Raw genomic sequence first — 20722 nt, 5'->3', positions numbered from 1 at the left:
ATAAAAACAATGTTTCATTCTGTTCACTGACTACCTGAATTACTTTCAGGTAAACTTCATTCTGTTTAATATATTTTTCCCTAGTTAAGTTCCAGTACAAGTCTCATTTTGATGGTTTTATTCCCTACTGACACACTGGCTAAATTTAGTTTGTCACTGGAAATGCATGGCTGATATGATGTTACCATGCGTTCTTGCATTTGTAAAGTTCAGCCTATGACAAACACCAAGAATATTGATTTTCAACATTTATGAAAGTGTGGGTGATTTGGTCTACATGTCCCTTCCTTGACTCTTCTATTAGCAGTAAATCTCACTGTATTTCTCATTGGATTCGTGAGTACTCATACTGGGTGCATCTACTTGAGATGTTTACTGCAGAGTAAACTAATTAGATCCACAATAAACGTTGCATGTCTTCAGGTGCGCCCCTATTAGGCTGGAGTAAACTAATTTGCTCTGCAGCAGTGTAAATACAAGTACTATCCTGCTGTGGAGTTTTTGTAGATGCTGCCATGGCTGGCTAGGGCATAAGGGTGCTTCAGTGCAGGGGCTGCTTGCTGGCCAGCTACACACAGAAGCACCGTTGTGCCATAGTCAGCTCCTCTGTAGCACATTGAGCTTGGGGGAACAGCTCTGGGCTAGCAGACTGACTCCCTGGGCTCCAGCCAGCTAGGGCTGCTCTGACCAAGCTCAACAGGCTGTAGTCCTGGGCACATATGTATATGGTGCTGATAAGCACTGGAGTTTATTGCATCACATTAATGTGCACACATAGACATGCCCACTGAGTCCTAGTTCTCTTACCTAAAGCTCCAGCTTTTGCACCTTTTTATTTTAGTTTTTTGGAACAGACTCTCCATTAAGAAAAGCTCTTTCCAACTCCATCCCAGCTTTGCTGCAGGTTAAGATCTCCCCATGTGATGATGAATGGAACAGGATAGTCCAGCCATGTCCTCTCCCATCTATGCTGAGGCAGCAGAGGGGTGGGCTTTAAGACCTAGATCCATCAGCTTTCCATGGTCTATGCCTGCTGGGTGTAGGCAGGGAAGAGATGATGCCCAGATGACTTTTTAAAAACTTCCCATTCTCTTTCTGCCATTTTATTGGCATAAAATGGAGTTTAACAGTGCTATACTCCTGGTCTGTGGTGAGTAAATTTCACAAAAGGTATCAGGAAGAAATTAAGGGACAAAACCTTATGTTGTATGAATCCCTAATAACATAATTCTGCAGGTCTTTGTGAGGATCTGAATGTTTGGAGCCTGAACTCATTAACCATTCAAAAAAGTTGAGACCCCAGTCGTTCATGCAGAAGTTTCCTTTCTCCCTCCTAATCCAGTAGATTTTTCTTCCGCTGAGGGAAGCAATATGGCAAATTCCATTCTTGGATGTACACTAAGGTAAATATTCCAAAGAGGAGACTTTTTGTACTCTGGGGAGGAACAGAACATACTTTGAAGTTGACTCGGACTATGAAGATCTAATGTACATATGCAGGATCTAAATACTAGAGGGATGGGCACCATAGAAAATGTGATAGCAGAGAGAGAACGGAAATTAAAACTACAGAAGATTGGTACTGCCTGAAGTAAAATACTATCTATTTTAGCCACTCTGAATGCAAACTCTACAGGCATTTGAGCACAATGCCAGCTAGAATCCATTTTAAAACATAAAATTAGGAAGGAATCTAGGATTATAATCTGTCCACATACTTACCATTGGCAGCTAGTAAGAAGTTTTTATTCTCATAACATACTGTGTGCTGTTTGGACAAAAATCTATCATTTTTTTTGCAGCTGTACATCGTAAGAGTTCTCCCTACTATAATCAATAATTACAGGCAAAACCTTGTGGTCTGTCAGACTGGTGGAATAGCAGGTTATATACTCAGTATGTAAATACTAGCTCCTTTGGGTACATGGTTTCATCAGTAACACATGGCTGTTCTTTTCCAAAATCATTTTATTTGCATCCATGCCACACATGACATAAAGTTCTTACTTGCCCTCTTCTTGCATTTGGCTGAGACCTGTTTCTTCTGTTTCTTATCAACTTGTATTTTTTCATCTGGCACACAGGCATAAAAATGTATTTTAAACGGTGTTTGTTGTATTCCATAGCATGCTTCCATTCCTGAATCCAAGCTGATGGAGGAAGCTTTTCTTGCAAGTCACAGTACATAATCCTTTTTAGTTTAATTTTGGTTTGCTTTACAGTCTCAACTTTGAAATCAGATTGTTTCCTTTCTTGCTTGTTTCCTCTCAGTGTGTCCTATGGCAGAAATACATTTCATGGGCTATGATGTTATCAAAACAGGGTCCAAGTGCATTACAGTTTTTAGTTGCAGGGGGTGCAGGAGATCCAGATTTTCTACAGATTCTCTAAAAAAAAAAATTCTGATGAATGCCCTTCTCACTGGAAGCTGCATGAATAACAGTGACCAATTTTAAATGAAAATCTGGATGATGGCTCTTTTTACTAAATGAATGTTCATTTGCCCAATCTACAACACAACATGGATGTGACATGTGGAAGTTCCATTGTCCTATAGGGTAGACTAATTCATTTCCATCCCTCTCATAAGAAGTGGAAAGGGCTCTTAAAAAAATGTCCAATAACTGAATAATCTGGAAGACTATTTTTATAAAGCTGTACCATCTCATCTGTTTCCATGGTGACAGATAAGAACAAGTAGGATGTGTGGTCTTGACTGTCTTCAACTTTTTGTTTTCAGCAAGATTTCCATTACCCTAGCTGAAAATATAGCATAGTATTTCCCAACGATCAGAAACTGAGCGTAAGTAATAAGATCAGAAGAAGCCTTAACATGTGAAGAATGAAATTGCATATGGGAACAAGCCTTTTTCATTATAGGTAACTTTAATTACAATGTCACTGCTATAAATTTAGGAGCTAAATAAAACATCTTTAAGAGTCCAGACAGGGTCAGATCCAGAGGGGGTGAAGTGCCACAGTTGCACCCCTTCCACCCCGATTCGGACCATGCCACAGGTGCAGCAAGTGAGGATTTTTTAAGTCCCTGAATCAAGTAAGAATTACTCTCTCTTCCCATCCTTGCTCAGCAGCATATCTCCTCCACTCTACTTCCCTCCCCTCCTCCTCTGCCACTGCCACTGCCACTGTCCCCACTGTCTCCACTTGCTCCAGGGTAGGGAAGCTCCAGAGTTGCTCTTGTACCATTTTACCTGGGCTGCACAAGAAGCCAGACTCAGACAGGAATAGAAGCAGCAGTCATATTAAGTGGGATATGCCCATGATACTCAAGGCCCTCCATGGAACCAGAGTTCTCAGTTACCAGAAAGATTCTGTCTGGGTGCATCTACATATGTGCGTTAGTTTATTTTAATGCACGTCAAAGAATCACTAAAATAAAGTGCACTATCACTAATGCACATGTGGCAGGGCACTGTTAGTGCCTGTCACTTTAAGAGTTAGGCCAGGGAGATGGCAGGTGCCTGATGAGGGCAGCCATTTAATGCTCAGCTCTCTGTGCTGAGAAGAGCAGTTTGAGATCAGCCAGCAGGGGAAGAACATCTTTCTGCTGAGCTCCTTGGGCCAGGAAAAACATGGAGGGACATGAGTTGGGGCTGTAGGGATGGAGGAGGCCCCATTTCCTGGGCATAACCTAAAACTTTGCCCTGCCAGGGTTGGGAGGCCTGGTGGGACTGCCAGTGGTGTGGCAGCCCCAGGAAATGCCAGGGCTGCAAACCTCCCTGATGAAAGCTGGGTAGGAGTGCCTGATAACCTTCAGTCCCCACACAGTCCTGGCTGGGGAAAGACCAGACCTGGGAGATCTTTGAGAGGACTGAAGCTCACTTGATCCAGTGGAATTGTGAGGGAGAGAAGGCAAGTTGCTCAGACCTGACTGGATGGACTCTCAACTGGTCCATGGTGGGGACAGGATCCAAAGTGGGGTCAAAAGGGCCAGGGGCCCACCACAAAGGATGCCCAAAGGAAGAGGCTCGGGATTCTGACTGGCCTGAGGGTGGGACCAGGGCCTCAAGGGGAGCCATAGGTCCCAGAGAGGGGACCACAGCTTGAGAAGGAGAAGGGTTACTGGTGAGCTTAGTTGCCTGGGATACCATCTGCAAGGCATGGGCCACAGAGTAGGGGAAGGTTCAGAGCTGTGGATATCACACCTAGTCATTGGGGTCTTAAATGGGCAGCCTCCTGACTAAGTAAAATCATAATCATTTTTCCATCAAGGCATGGCAGGAAAGAGAGGCAGGTGGTTAGCCCAGAAACAGGTGGGTGGGATGACATCTAACCAGCCCTGGGAAGGTCCGCTGTTACAGTGCATTAAAATAGGCTAATGATGTTAAAGTGTCACTAAAAACCATGCTCTTTAGTTAATGGCATTAAGATAGGTTAACACTAGAGCTGTTAAATGATTAAAAAGAATTATTATGATTGCACAATTAAAAAAAATCAGTGGCAATAAATCACAATTTAAATTGCACAATTAAAAGCTCAAAATTATGCATAGAAAAACTCAAAATTATGCAGGTACTTTGTATGATTGGGGTGGGGAGGTTGTGTGGCAGGGAATTTGTGAAGGTGTGGGGGGCTGTGGGTGTATTTGTGAAGGTGTGGGGGGCTGTGGGGTTTGGAGCAGGGATTGCCCACAGGGGGTCTGAAGCCCAGGAAGGAAGGACCCCAGCACACCCTGGCAGGATGCCCAATCTGAGTGGGGTCTCTGTGGAGCTGCCCCAGGCCTGTAGCGAGCCCCCTGCCTCAGCACGGCCCCAGCAATGGTGGGCTTACCCCACCCTTGCCCCAGCAGCGGTGGCCAAGGGCAGCCTTGTCTTGGGGGAAGCTGCTCTGGACCCAGCTGGAACTCCCCCACTTATTTGTTTAGCGACTCCCAGGTGGTCCTACCCACCATGAGCCCAAGGATGCCAGGCAACCTCATTGTGGCCCAGTGCCGCCTTCCTTGAATTCCTGATACTGCCAGTCCAGTTTTGCAGGACTCTAGATAGGGGTTGTGGGGGGGGTGCCCCCCTCTTTCTGCTGCAGCCTCCTGGAGCCCACATCCCACCAAGACCTGTACAGAACCACCATAGTGGGGCTGCCTGCAATTCTTGGTTCCCACGGCTCAGGCTCAGGGTTGGGACTACCTGGGAGCTCTGGCATGACCTGCCTTTGGAGCTGTGGGTGCCCAGAAGCACATCTGTGGGTGCAAGGGCACATCACTGGCCCCTGGGGACTGGTGGTGACAGTGGCCCCATGTTCTGTGCCCCTGCAAAGGCAGCTGCTGCTGGGGGGCAGGGGCAGGATTCCTGTGGAGCCACCTCCTGCAGCCCCCAGTCTGTGCCCCACCACATGCCTGACCCCAGCTGCAGCTCCCCTTCCCATACCACCTGGGTCCTATTGGCATCCAAACAGAGCCGCTGAATCCAGCAGGTCCCAGTGGAAGCCTGGGAGGCACAGGGAAGAAAGCAGTGGCTCTGTTCAGCTTGGTGGTGGTGCTGGGTGTGGCTCAGTGTTTGGTAGTGCTGGGCTGGGGCGGGGTATTCAGTGTGGCACAGGCCAGGGGCTGTGGCTCCATGAGAATCCTGCCCCTGTCTGCCAGCAGTGACTGCCTCTGCTGAGGTGTAGGGCATGGGGCCGCTATCACCACTACTCCCTGGGGGCCTGGACTGGAGATGTGTGGGAACCCGGAGGCCCAGAGGTGGCTCATGCAGGAGCTCCCAGGCAGTTCTGACCTGCTCCAAGCCCAAACCATGAGGCCTGAGAGTGCCGGGAAGCCCAACTATGGCTCATCACTGCCTTCCCTGAACCCTTGGCACTGTTGGCCCAGCTGCTTGTGGTTGTGGGTGTGTCCCCCTTCCCCCCCACCCTTCCTGCTGCAGCTACCCAAAGCCTATGCCCAGGGTGCCCTGTGGCTCCTCTGCACTGCCACTGCTGCCCCAATGGGTGGTTTGGAGTCAGTGGTGACAGTAGTGGGGCAGAGCAGCCCGGGCTCAGGCTCCAAAACCATGTGCGTGATTAGTGTGTTAAAAAAAGTATGCATTAATTGGCTCTTGCTTTAATCACACACGTTAACCATGATTATCTGACAGCCCTAGTTAACGCACTTTTTCCTAGTACCTGACAATGGAGGGTGCCTATACACAAGCCAACATGCTGTAATTACAGCATGTCAGAGCAGACTCAATTAATCAAGTGTGTTGGAGTGTGGTAATCAAGTCTGCTGGTGTCTTTTCCAGCCAGCCACTGCATTTTTGTGTATCAGTGTTTCCACACTTCAAAATGGCAACAGGGGTGCTTTAAATAAAGCTCATTTGATGTTTTAATTAAAGTGGCTGTCAGAGTGGCTCTAATTAAAGCACCGTGCCCCACCTCTCGAAAAGCATGCAAAAATGCCCAGAGGTGTTATAGTTAATCCACATTAGCTAAAACAGGTTAATGCATGTGTAGATGCACCCTGTCTCTCAGAGCAAGACTTATTCTGACACCTACAGTACACTGGAAGAGAAAAACTGAACCAGTGGGACAGGCTTCCAAGTGTTGAAGACAGGTTTTTCACAAGAGTTTGACTTAGACTATAGAACCTTTTCATACTGGTGACTTTATCACTTTCAGAATTAAATGTAAAAATCAGTTCTTTGCCTTGAGCTTTGCCTATACTACAAGCTGCTGGGTTTAAGTAAAGCAGTTTTTTAACACAATTAAACTGATGCAAACCACTTAAATTACTGTAAATTGCTTATTTAAGTTTATTTGGTAAGGAATGTATTCAAGTTCAGTTTATGCAAATCACTTTTTAATTGATACAGGGGTTTGAAAAAGGATTTTGACTAAAGGATGTAACCTGTAACGCAGATTTATCCTAAGTAGTGTGTGTGTGTGTGTGTGTGTGTGTGTGTGTGTGTGTGTGTAGGTGTAGGAGACAAAGGCCAACAACATAAAAAGCAAAAGCTCAAAAAAATAATTAAGCTAACTGCTCCAGCCTGAGAACAGACAGATAGGCTGTTATTTTTATTTTTAAAGATTTAAGATGCTTTCAGATAGTTTGTTGATCTATGCCTGGTATGTCACTAGGTAGCTAGTGTAGCTATAGATAGATGACACTTGCAATCAGAAAGAGAAGGGGGAGGGTAAGGCTAGGAGTTGCCTAGTTATACACATATAACTAGGCAACATACACAAGGGAGACTCTTCTTGACAGAGTTTAGAGGAACTTCCTATCAGAAGGACAGGATGTTCTTTGATATTTTTTATGATGGAGAAGTTAAGTTCAGTCCAATCAAATTCCTGAATCACTCTTTAAACATTAAATAGATAACAACCTCCAAGCTTTGCTTCCATGCACAGAGGTAGCTGGTCTGATGTCAACAGGAATGGTGTGAGCGTGTGTAAGAGAAGGCTGGCCATATTGTGTGTGATATCATAGGACTTCAGATGAAAATATTTATCTCAGTATACAATTGTAAAAACTATGCAAACAAGAGTTTTTGTTTTAATTTCGATTTTACACTGAAATGAACAACAGTTTATTGGATTTCAGGATTTAGCCCATAATTATTATAAACATTTCTAAGAGATCATCACAGAACCTAGATGTCATGATGCAGATATGGTGCTTCGTATAAATCATCATTAAGTATTAGAATTTTCACCTCTTTCCTAATATAAGAAACCTTAGCAACAGACCTCAAGAAAATTGCCCTTTTCACCAAGGTATAATTTAAATATTTGAATCTGCTAAAATTTCAAATGATATAAATTACCACCTGTCTTGCTCATAAAAAAGGAAGGAAGAAAGAAACAGAGAGATTATTCAATCTCCACATTGCTGCAGCCTTAGCATGTTTGGAAAGCCAGAGTTTAACTGAGGAAGAGAATTTAATACCCTAAAAATAGGTCCATAAATATTTGGAAAAGGTTTCTATACCATCACTATTTTCAAGCACATTTGATTTTTTTTTTTTTTTGGCCAGGCAGGTATGTAGAGAAATAAGCTTGTTCAGGGTAAGTCCTGAAATTTTAGCTGCAAAGAAACTATGACCAGTCAGTGCTGCTAGATAGCAGCAGAAAACCATTTCTTATTTTAGCTCAATAGCTCAGGAGTTAGGGTACTTCCACAGAGAACAGAAGCCCTATGTTCTAAATCAGCGGTTCTCAATCTTTTGTGTACCAGAACCCTTTTGTAATCTTCGATTACTAGCCCTAACCCCATGCCCCTCAGTCCCGACCCACTGACCTCCTGGCTCCAGGCCCCAGTCCCCAGTCTGCGGGGCAGGTGGGATGTGTGTGTGGCATGGGGAGCCCCAAGCAGCCCCTTGCAGGCTTCAACTCTGCCAGACTGCAAGGAAAAAGCCACAGTTTCCCAAGTTTTTCTCTTTTAAAGGAGAATCTATTTTTAAAGTTTGTTGATCCATTTTTAAAGTTTGTTTACAACCCTTTCATACGTTCTTGTTACCCACTTTTGGGTCGTGGCCCACAGGTTGAGAAACACTGTTCTAAATCAACCCCTGCATACATACATACCTTTTAATCAAATAAGATGGGTATTGAACTTGTATTTTCTAGCGAAATCCTATCTAATCATCAGGTTAAGCACTATCCAGGCTCTTTACCAGACCAGCTCTTGAAGCTGGTCTCTGGGCAGTGAAGAAAGAAAGATATGTGGAGAAGCTTGAGAGAGTCCAGAAGACAGCGAAAAACAGGGATGTCATCCTCCCACTTTACTCGGCCTTAGTGAGGCTGCAGCTGCAGTACTGCATTCAGTTTTGGGCCCCCCACTTCAGGAGGGATGTGGATAAGATTTAGAGAGTCCAAAGGACAGCCACCTATATGATCAAAGGCCAAGAGTGCAAGCCTTATGAGGAGAGGGTCAGGGACATGGGACTCTTCAGCCTGGCAAAGAGAAGGCTCAGGGGGGACTTGGTGGCTCACGTTCATCTTGTGGTCAGTAAAGACACCCAAATCCCTTTCAGATGTGGTGCTAGTGAGTATAGCTGGGGCCAGGAGTCCACTCCCATGTTAAGGGCATGGTTCTGGAGGCTCCACTGGACCAATGATTGTGGCCAGTCATGGCCACCCACTGGACCCGCAGGTCCTTGGCCTTCATGCAGCATTGCTGCACTGACTGGGAGTGGCTCTGTGCACGCATCCCAGTCACTAGGGCCTCATAAATGTGGATGTTTGAGCAACCACCCAGGGTGAACTTCCTCAAGACATCCTCTTCTCCTCACAGCACCACAAGAGCATGCACCTCCTCCGAGGTCCAGTTTGTGTCCCTGGGGCTTCAGATGGGTGCACGCATGTGGATGGGGTCAGAGCTGGACATGGGGGAGAAGACACCATGCCCTGTGCCAGCAGACTGGGCTCCTGCATGACTTGCCCTGTGATACCAGCCCTGGAGGGCTGGGAGCACCACCCCTGACAGAGGCATGGCCAGGAAGTGGCAGCTATGTGGCCAAGGTGCTCCATGCTGATCCTGCAAAGAGACAGTGGTGGGATGTGAGCAGTAGTGGGAAGTAGGTGCTGGCCCTGGTGGCACAGCCAGCAGGGCTAGCAGGAGTTGGTAATGGACTGCCTAAATGGGTCATCAAAGGGGTGGGCAAAGGACTTACTTGTGGCCAGAGAGCAGCTCAGGAGGGGAACAGTGGGCTGTCCTCCTGCAGTCCCATGGGGCTGGACTCTGGCTTGGCTCCTAGTCACTGGGCAGACTCAGCAGGGAGGCCCCTAGGTTACTGGACAATAAGGCATCTATACGTGCATTACTGCACAGTAACTAATCGGGCATAAATTTGATACCTACATGATGCAGGCATCAAATTTATGCCCAAATCAGTGTAAATCACCATATTTAATGTGTAGTATGGGCATGCACATGTAGATGCGTGCCTTTACTGCACAATAATTTAGGTTACTGCACAGTAAATGTGCACATGTAGACATGTCCAAAGTGAATTAGGATATAGCTTTCAAAACTAACTCCCACTGATCCTCTTTCTTCCTCTCTGTGATGGGTTTAGAGGGTAAGAACAGGGGCCCTATCACCCAGTGCTGAATCCAGTTAGATACCTGGAATGTGAAAGGTGATGGACTGATAGCACTCTGCCAGATTGTTAAAGTTACTGCTGACCATTTAAGCCCATTCCTTTGGTTTTCTTTCATAAGTCTGAAAATGAAGACAGCATTTCCCCCTTGTAAGATATATGTACTCTGTGCTTAGGAAGTCAAACGTAAGTGCACTGAGTTGTTGATATTGCAATGAGGCTGTATGATTTGGAGTTGTTCCTTCCTTGTTCTGTGCCATGAGAGAATATTCTTGAATAGGATAAATTACACAACCATCAGGGTACAAAGGGCACTTTCTACTTGTTCCTGTGAAAAAATAACACTGTAACAGCTATTTCTTTTAGTGAAATACTTTTATAGATATTATGAAGTACCTTTCAAATTCAGTCCTTTGACAATAATAGAGACCAGACCTTCAAGGCTCTCTTAACTAGAAATGGGAAGGATACTTTTCTAAGGAAATAACTGGAAAATTAATTGGAAGGCAACGTTTTGTGTCACAGATTATTGACTATGAGAGAAGAAAAGCTTGTTGCAAAGACAAAAGGAATTGTATGAAGCATTATAGTTCTGAGACCAGCAAATAAAATGATAGAAGACAAATATAAGCTAAGAAATCTGCGTCTAATTATAAAATTGCAAGTCATCTTTATAGAAAAAGAGTAAAACTAAGTGTTTTAAATTTTAAATCACTTTGCAAACATTAGTAAATTAATCCTCAATTTCCCTTTTAAACTTCATAAATATAGCTCCTGTTTTTTAGATGGTAACATTTTGATAGTGAAGTGAAAGTGCTTGTACAAGGTGAGTTGTTCACCAAACTGAGGATCCCCAAATAAAAAGAAACATAAAAGAGGTTAAAAAAGGAATGACTTCTCATTGCCAGAATTGAGAGAAAGGCAACACTAGAAAGAAAGCAGTGTAATGTATTGCAGATATAAAATGTCCAGCTAGAGGTTGTTGGTATGATGATTATTAAAATGTTCGTATACAGCTCTACTGTTTAAAAACTTTTTTAGTTCATTAGACACCAATACCACGGAGAGGGACCAAAAATCCAACATATTGCTTTGGAAAAAAAATGTTCAAGATGTAAAGCATCAAGTACACAGTAATAATATTGTAGAAATAAACTGACTAAAAATGTATGATTAGACTTAGTTTTGTGATTTTTCATAGATTCTCCATAATAAGGATATAATATTAAAGAAATTACAGCATTTGGATTTTTTTTACTTATATGAATAAATGTATGAAAAACATTGTGAGGAAACTGAATGAAAGTATTCTGTGTTATGAAGATGAAGGAGGAACATATTCAATTGCTGATGAGGAGGGGTCAGCTACCAGGGGTCATGTTCTGTAGAGCAGTTAATTAATAGTGAATAAGAAGTTCATGTATAGTTAATGAAAAATCTATTAAATAACATATGTAAATCAACTTGTCAAATGACTGACCTTATTAAGGGCCAAATTGTGCACAAAGCTGAAGGAAGGAACAGAACGTTGTTACTCTGCTTCTGGAACAGACCTTGATTTCAATATTAAGTACCAGAAGGTCTTGCCATGTCCCTCTGCACTGGTCTCCTGAAATGCAAGAATTTGAAAAGCAACCAGAATAAGCTCTTGCAACTGGTCTGCGACTGCAGTGCTCAAAAGTAAACTCAATAAGTTAAATGGTGTACTCAACAACAGAAAAGACTCCTGGCCTCAAGGCAAGTGAGGAGAGCCAAGCCATTCATGGGCTGATACCTAGAAATGCTTCATTTTGATAAAAGCACAAGGCAACATGGCATAAATATTATCACAAGGCTGTGACCATAGTGCCTATAGGAAAGAATTTTACTTTATTCTTTGATATGTAAAAGATGATAGTTTTAAGACATGGCATAAAATGACTACTTCACCTCATATAATAGTCAAAATCATGCTTAGATACTTAAATCCCTTCTATGCCTCCTCTTTTGCCTTACACAACTAAGGTTGTCAGTACTGTGCATACTCAGAAGTGACTCAGTAGTGCCCAGAAAGCTTCTAACTCCACTTACCGTCCATTGCAATTCAGGTTTGCTGTAGATACACTGCTGTGCATGCTCCCAAATTGTTAATGAATCGTAGAAAATTAACACTAAAAGGGTCCTCAAGAGGTCATTTATCCCTACTCAAGGCAGGGTCATCCACATTGAAACTCTCCTAGACAAAGTGTTTGTCTAACTTATTTTTAAAAGCTGAGGGAATAGCCCTCATGCACAAATTACACCCAGATGGCCCAAAGCCACCAGTGCCTGTGTCCTCTCCCATCTACCCAGCCTCTTGCCCCTTGGGAAGCTGCTGGGCAGCTGGGGCAGCACAGGCTGCTGGGGGCCTGGGATCAGGTAGGGAGGGTGACCCCCTCACTGCTACTGTAGGATAATCCAACTGTGGGGGGGTAGGATCCAAGTGGGGGGCAAGCTTTGGGGGGGCAGGGCAGCAGGGGTTATACAAGTAATGTGTGTTTGGGGGGTGTGATTTGGGTGGCAGGGATCAATTGGGGGACAATCTAAACAGCACAGGAAGGCAGGCAGTCCTTGCCCTCCACCCCCAACACCATCTTCTTGCCCCCTCCCCCTGGGCTATACTGCAGCTAAAAAGCCACTGAGCAGAGCAGCATGAAGCAGACTTAGCAACTTAGCCCTGCCCCTGCTTGCTAGCCCTTTAAAGGTGGGTCAAAGGTGTGATGTACACACGAGAGAGCTGTGCACATTACACCTTAATATGCAACTGCTCACAGCACATGCTAATTAACACTGACTAACATTCCTTAAAGTTAGCATGTGCTAATTGTAATGTGCAAGTATACCCTTATCAGCAACAGCATAACTAGGGGTGGGTGAGTTGGGCACCAGACCTTGGGGCTGATTTGGTGGGGACATCCATCAGGAGCAGTAGTGGCCCATGCGGTAAGATTCACTACTACTCCACACTCGCACTCTTCCCTGCTTCTGACCAGTTATACTTAGTAACACCTCTCTACATGGCAGGTTTCTTGCTACCTACATGGCCATTTTTGGTTGCACCTTGAATGCATAAGCCTTCACTGGTGGTGCCTAAACTCTGTCAGAAACATAGTTTTCAACACTAAAGCATCCTTAGTATTTGAGTATGTGTGTTTTTCATAGAAGCACCTACGATAAGTCTTTGCAAGGCTGAATGGCTTGGTCCTCAGCGCATGGTTAAACCCAACTGAAATCTAGGCACTAAGCTTTCTTCCTCCTACCTCTTTGAATTCCTAAATCTGGTAAGCATGCTCTGAAAATACCCTTTTGCATGTTTACTAGTGTCTGTGATGTGAACCCTACACAACTGTGGCTGTGATGCCATCCCTACACACCTTCTTATATATAACTGTTTAGTGACTACAACACTTGCCAAGGATGAGCAAACCCAGGTTTTCCTGGTAAAGAGTGCCTTTACCATCAGCATTCTCTTCTCTTTTCAATGAAAATAGATGGAGCGCTCACACAACCACAAGGTCACCAGGCAGCTTGGAGAGCAGCTTCTGAAGGTAAGTCTGGTGGGGGGATTGAGGCCCCTATATGGACGGAGTTGGGCAGGTCTATGGCTGGGGCTGCTGCCCAGCTGGGGCCATGCACAGGGCTTGGGGCCCGGGGCCAGAATGCATAGGCACAGGGCCCTGGTGCGGAGTGGGATGCAGCCATGGTGGCTCATCTTGGGGGTGGGGCTGGCTTTCTACTGCTGTGTGTACTCCTGGTGGGGGCAGGAGGAGTTCATGCCCCCTAGATTTGTGCATGGGGCAGAGGGAGGCTCTCTGCTGCAGGCTTGGGCTCTCTTCCCTGCTGCCTTCCCCCCAGCGCCTCCAACAGATCAGCACATGGGACCCAGCACAGCAGGGCTGAGTGGGACTGGGAGGGGAAGCTCATTGCCACTGCTGGGAGCTCTGTGCTGCCATGCCCACCTGACAGCAGCAAGGGGCACAACTCCATGCCACCACTCCCATTGCTATTGGGCTTTGCCATGGTGGTGCAGAGCTCCCAGCAGTGGCAATGAGCTTCCCCTCCCAGCCCCATTCTGCCCTCCTCTCCAGGGCCCTGCCTTCTGGGCCCCAGAGGCCCTGGGGGCAGAAGCACAGCAAGCCCAAGCCTGCAGCTGCCAGCCTGTACCCTGCCCATCTCCCCACAAAAGCTTTGCTGTGTCACCCAGGGGGGAGAGGGAGCTGACTCCCACATACAGCAGCAGGGGCATAGATACTGCTGTAGGGGCAGAAGGCTGTGGACCCAGGTCCCTGGCCCCATAGGCCTAGCAGCTGTGGGGCCCCTCTGGTAGGTCAGGGTGTGTGATGGTCCACCAGCAGGTATGCGGGGGCTGTGGATTTAGAGTTAGGGGCCTGTACCTGCATCCTGGCGAGCTAAGGGGGTGGGGGAGAGGTCTGATTTTCTATAATAAAAAACCCAAATCAAATGTCAATATAGGTACTTAAAATTTATTTTATTATAATAATTGAGGCACTGGTAGGCTTCCAAATTGCTTTTAACTTGTAAATATATCAATAAAAAACTGTTCAAGTGATATCTATCTATATATAGTGGTTTTTACTTTTAATAATGGATTTTGGGTTTTTTAATCATAGAATTTGGGGGTTTTTTATCAGAGAATTTGCAATTTTATAAACAGAGAAAACTAGGATCCCTGAATATGAGTAACTAGTATAAGAGTGTAAGGCAAGAAAGTAAGGGTCTTGTTACACACGGTAATTTTGGGTGGCTCCCGGAGCTCTTACCCCTGGATTCTCTACACATTAACACCTGAAACTACTTTAAGCACTCATTAGGTGTCTTAAAGTTACCCTGGGGCAGGATTATCTCTGATCTGTGATACCCAGCTCATTTTACACTAAGGTGTGGCTATTCTAGGTTACACTTTAGTGTAAACACCCCACCTGCTCCCTCTCCCCAACTGGCCTGGATTGGCCCGCTGTCCCTCTGCCCTCCCCAACACTCCTGATCCCTGCTCACTAGCCCCCGACCCTTGCTCCCCTGCATACTTGTGGCTGCCCCAGTTCCCCCCTGCCTCTTTATTACTTGTGGCAGCCTACACTCTGTCCCAGGGGAGCAGGCAGGGAAGGGTTAACCTGCCTGCTCAACCACGGCCACAGCTGCTGCCTTCTAGGTAGGCTCAGCTTAAAGAAGAGCAGCTGACAGGCAGGCAGGTTAACCCATCCCTGCCTGCTCCCCTGGGACAGACAGCGCAGGCAGCCACAAGTAAGCAAGAGGAAGGGAAAAACTGGGGGAGCCCTAGGGGGCAGAGGAAACCTGGAATGGGAGTGGGGTATTCTTACCTTTCTGTCCTCTGGGCCCCTGGTGGCTTGAAATGTGACTGCTCCAAATTCGAGTTAGCACCAACACTGATCAACATCTGTGTGGCTCATAGTGCAACCTGTAACAAGGCCCTAAGGGCGCAGTTTAGTTTCCTACAAAAATGATTCCATTCTGTGGACCTCTAGCAAGAGGTGCAATTATGAATATCAGGGTATAATAAGCAATGAAACATAACAGAGTTAGCCTGAAAGAGATGGGGTTGTTCTTCTGTTCTCTTCACTGGCTAGCACAAGTGTCCTGCTGCATTCACAGAGGGCTATAGTGACACTATCATGAAAGGTTAATGTAGCAACCACCCTGCCCTTCTGCTCCTGATGTCACTGTGCCTATATTCAGCACAATACTTTTAGGGAGTCCAAATCAGTCTTTCACTACAGCTCTGAAACTTAACTGAGTCCAAGTTCATAATGTTCATAATCCTTATATTACGATTCTCCACTAATTGACTGACAAATAAACACCAAAGAGACATCTAGTAGTTCAGTTCTGGCCACAGTCCAGAGACTATGTGCCATCAGGGACTGTGAGCAGGAGATTGACTCCTACTACCAGGCCCTTCTTCCCCGGGAGCCGGAGGGTAGACCACCGTCTCCCTCCAAGACAAAGGAGGACTCCGGGACCTCCCACCCCATCCAGTCTGTCCAGTCAGGGGCATGGACCAAAGTGGTCAAGGGCCCTAAGGCCCGCTGCACCAAGGCCCCTGCCCTGCCAGAGCTTAGCAACAGGCACGCACCTCTTGCAGCTCCAGCAGAGCCTGCTGAGTCGCCACCTCCCACAGGCAACACAGGCTCAGCTGCAGCTATCATCCCCGCTCTCCCCAAGACAAAACATAAGGTGTTTTTTGCAGGAGACTCCATCCTGCAGAGGACTGAGGGGGCAATCTGCTGCTCCGACCCCTTAGCCCGGGAAGTCTGCTGCTTCCCGCGGGCCCGCATCTGGGACATTGCAGAGAAGATCCCAAAGCTCCTCCAGCCCACAGACCACTATCCTATGCTTCTTATTCATGTGGGCACCAATGACATGGCTCGGAGCGCTCCCAGCTGGGTTATGAGGCGCTACAGGGATTTGGGAGTGGGGCTTAAGGGTCTGGGAGCACAGGTGGGGTTTTCATCGATCCTCCCAGTCTTTGGGTATGGGCTGAGGCGGGAGAGGAGGATCCACATAGTCAACCAAAGATGGCGGTGCTGGTGTCATCGGGAAGGCTTTGGCTTCCATGACCACAGCCAGCTCTTTGGCGAGAGAGGCAGTGAGCTGCTGGGAAGAGATGGCCTCCACCTCTTTCCCCTGAGGAGAAGGCTCTTCTCAGCCAGACTGGCTGACCTGCTCCACTGGGCTTTAAACTAAGCCCACTGGGGGATGGGAGGACTACTGCCACTGCTGGCCCGCTGAGCAACCTTTGCAAAGCCAGCAGACCAAGGCACTTAAGGGAGCCCACCCTTGCCCCAGCCCTGGTACAATCTGTGGGCAAGGCAAGAGCCCCCAGTGGGACACTTGCCTGCCTGTACACTAATGCCAGGAGCCTGGGCAACAAGCAGGAGAAGCTCATCCTCCTGCTCAGTGCAAAGAATTATGATGTCATTGGGATAACGGAGACCTGGTGGGACTTTACCCATGACCGGACCATGGGTATAAATGGCTATACCCTGTACAGGAGGGATTGTGTAGATAAAAGGGGGAGGGGTGTAGCTCTCTATGTTAAGGAAAGCTACATGTCCCTGCAAGCTGATGTTGGCGACCAGGGTGGACAGCTAGAGATGCTCTGGGTTAAAATTCATGGGGAACATGGCACAGGGGACACAATGATGGGAGTCTACTACAGACCTCCCACCCAAAGTCCTGAGTTTGACCAGGAGTTCGCCTGGGAACTGGCTGAGGCTGCATGCTCCAGGACCATGGTTGTCATGGGTGACTTCGATTACCCGGACATCTCGTGGGAGGATCACTCAGCAAAACCTAGTGCTAACAATGCTTCCTCGCATGCATGGATGACATCTACCTGACTCAAGAAGTCTATGGGCCAATGAGAGGCAAAGCACTGCTTGACCTGGTACTGGCTACAGGGGATAACCTAGTCAGTATCCTAGTGATCGATGGGAAGCTGGGTGACAGCGACCACGAGCTGATCACCTTCACCATCCACCGTAAAGCTGGCAAGGCAGTCATCAACACAGAAGTCCTTGACTTCAGAAAAGCCGACTTTGACAAGCTCAGGAGGCTTGTCGGTCAGGCCCTCAGGGACCATGACTCCAGGGAGATGGGAGTTCGAGAAGAGTGGTTGCTTCTCAAGGAAGCGATCCTCAATGCACAAGCTAAATCTATTCCAACACGGAGGAAAGGCAGCAAGAAGGCACAGCAGCCCCCCTGGCTCTCCAGGGACCTAGCAGACCTCCTAAGGCTAAAAAGAAAAGCCTACAAAGGATGGAGGACGGGATTCATCTCCTAGGAGGATTAGTCTGCACTGGTCCAGTCCTGCAGGGAGTAAACCAGGAAAGCCAAGGCTGCAACTGAACTCCAACGAGCTTTGAGCATCAAGGACAACAAAAAGTCCCTTTTCATATATGTGGGGAGCCGGAGGAAAAGCAAGGGCAACATTGGACCCCTGCTGAACCAGATGGGACAACTGACAACTGATGCCCAGGAAAAAGCAAATTAAATGGGTACTTTGTGTTGGTCTTTCATCAGTCCCATGGGACGCCCATGCCCGCTACGGGACAGGGAGGTCCAGGTGAGGGAGATCCCCTGCCCTCCATAAATGCTGACCTCATGAGGGAACCTCTTGAGAAGCTGAATACCTTCAAGTCAGCCAGCTCTGACAATCTACACCCCAGGGTACTCAAAGAGCTGGCGAGCGTCATAGCCTAGCCCCTGGCACGGATCTTTAAAAACTTCTGGTGCTCTGGTGTAGTGCCCGAAGACTGGAAGAAGGTCAATGTGGTGCCTATTTTCAAGAAAGGGAGGAAAGTGGATCCGGCTAACTATAGGCCCATTAGCTTGACTTCTATCCTGGGGAAGATCTTAGAAAAGTTTATTAAAGAGGCCTTCCTTAATGGACTGGCTGACACCAACATCCTAAGGGATAGCCAGCACAGGTTTGTTGCGGACAGGTTTTGCTTGACCAATCTCATTTCCTTCTACGACCAGGTGACCTATCACCTGGACAAGGGAGATGAGATTGATGTCATATATCTTGACTTAAAAAAACTCTTCAATCTGGTATCCCATGATCACCTCTTGGTGAAACTGGTCAATTGTGGTCTGGGGTCCACCACGATCCGCTGGTTGGGAAATTGGCTCCGTGGTCAGACCCAGAGGGTTGTAATTGATGGCAGTCACTCATCATGGTGTCCTGTGGGGTCCCTCAAGGCTTTGTCCTTGGACCCATATTGTTCAACTTCTTCATTAATGATGTGGACATTGGAGTCAGGAGTGGACTGGCCAAGTTTGCCGATGACACCAAACTTTGGGGCAAAACATCCACACCAGAAGATAGGCAGGTGATCCAGGCTGACCTGGACAGGCTCAGCAAATGGGTGGATGAGAACCTGATGGTGTTTAACTCTAAAAAATGGAAGGTTTTCCACCTTGGGAAGAAAAACCTGCAGCATCCTTCTAGGCTTGGCAGTGTTACACTGGCTAGCACTGCAGAAGAAAGAGACTTGGGGGTCATCATTGACCACAAGATGAACACGAGCCTGAAATGTGATGCTGCGGCTAGTAAAGTGACCAAAATGCTGGCTTGCATCCATAGATGCTTCTCAAGCAAATCCGGGGATGTCATTCTTCCCTTGTACTCGGCCTTGGTGAGGCTGCAGTTGGAGTACTGCATCCAGTTTTGGGCTCCACAATTCAAAAAGAATGTGGAGAAGCTTGAGAGAGTCCAGAGAAGAGCCACACACATCATCAGAGGTCAGGAAAACAGACCTTATGATGACAGGCTGAGAGCCATGGGGCTCTTTAGCCTGGAAAAGCGCAGGCTCAGGGGTGACCTGATGGCCACCTATAAGTTTATCAGGGGTGACCACCAAGATCTGGGGGAACGTTTGTTCACCGGAACACCGCAAGGGATGACGAGGTCGAATGGTCATAAGCTACTCTGAGACCATTTCAGGCTGGACATAAGGAAGAATTTCTTTAATGTTTGAGCCCCCAAAGTCTGGAACAGCCTGCCATCGGAGGTGGTTCAAGCACCTACATTGAACACCTTGAAGAGCAAACTGGATGCTTATCTTGCTGGGATCCTATGACCCCAGCTGACTTCTTGCCCTTTGGGTGGGGGGCTGGACTCGATGATCTTCCAAGGTCCCTTCCAGCCCTAGAAAAAGAAAAAGATGTTATTTTCCCTTTAACCTGCAGAATCTCTATCTATGCCCTCTTATTAACTTTAAAGAACATTTAAAATAATGAAGAGGACTGTTAACTAATCTAAGTAAATATTTCACCCCCTCATAGACCTCAGAGACAAATGTGACAATATGAAAGGAAAAAAATTAGAATGCAAGCAACTCTGGATAACATGTTATCACCCAAAGACAATCAAACACAAAGGCAGTGATAGGAAAAGTTCTGCTGAGGCACAAGGAAAAAAATCCACACTAAGTGCAGTGATACGAAGGAGCAAGAATGAAGCTAAGCTGAATCAGGCAGATTGGAGATTTGAAGGTAAGTAAATGTTCTAAACACTGGGGTAGTGGATCAAGGGCCACATTTCCTTGTGTGGCATTATGCATGATTTGAGCATGCCTATTAGATCAGGTTGGGCAGGTGAGATGGTTGGGATAACATGCCTGGTTTGTGAATCCTTCTGGGCCTCAGATATGAAATAAGCATCAAAATGCTCAGCATTGTCAAGCTGTATGCATTTTTGTGAATGCCCAATGGCAGAAATTTAGGCATCAGGGGGCCTTTAGTAGCAGAAATGGAGGTACCTAGAAAATGTAGGCAGGGGTACGACACAGATGGATCCAGAGGGGGTGCAGTGACATGATCACATCCCCCACTCTGGCTGTGCCACATGTGAACTCTTGACACATCTTCCCAGAGCTTCTGCTTTTGCGTATCTCCAGAGGCCTGGGGGCGAATGCTGCCACTGCTGCTCATCTCCACTTCTCCGCTGCTGCTGAATTTAGTGGGGAAGGGAAGGGTGAAAAGCAGCAGCATTCATACCATGAGCTTCCAAGATGTGTGAAAGCAGGGGCTCTTGCAACACCCTGCCCTGATCAACTGGAGATCAGAGCTCACTGCTCATGCAGTACTTGACCAGGAGCCCATGCTGCCAAAGGCTGTGAACT

At 46.8% G+C, this 20722-nt stretch overlaps 1 long non-coding RNA gene across 1 annotated transcript in view; it reads right to left on the bottom strand.

Moving 5' to 3' along the window:
• Positions 1-396: 396 nt before the first annotated feature.
• The window catches only part of LOC149867575 (uncharacterized), a 199036-nt gene continuing 178710 nt past the window's right edge, over positions 397-20722 (bottom strand). The window contains exons 4-5 of the long non-coding RNA XR_016441638.1: positions 11518-11646; positions 397-2387 (exon numbers count right to left, since the gene is read on the bottom strand). This is a non-coding gene — a long non-coding RNA (uncharacterized LOC149867575). The remainder of the gene's footprint in view (positions 2388-11517; positions 11647-20722) is intronic.

Source organism: Crocodylus siamensis, chromosome 4, assembly GCF_052110815.1.
Source record: "Crocodylus siamensis isolate JL-2025a chromosome 4, ASM5211081v1, whole genome shotgun sequence".
NCBI lineage: Eukaryota > Metazoa > Chordata > Crocodylia > Crocodylidae > Crocodylus > Crocodylus siamensis.
This window is presented reverse-complemented; position numbering and strand designations above follow the sequence as displayed.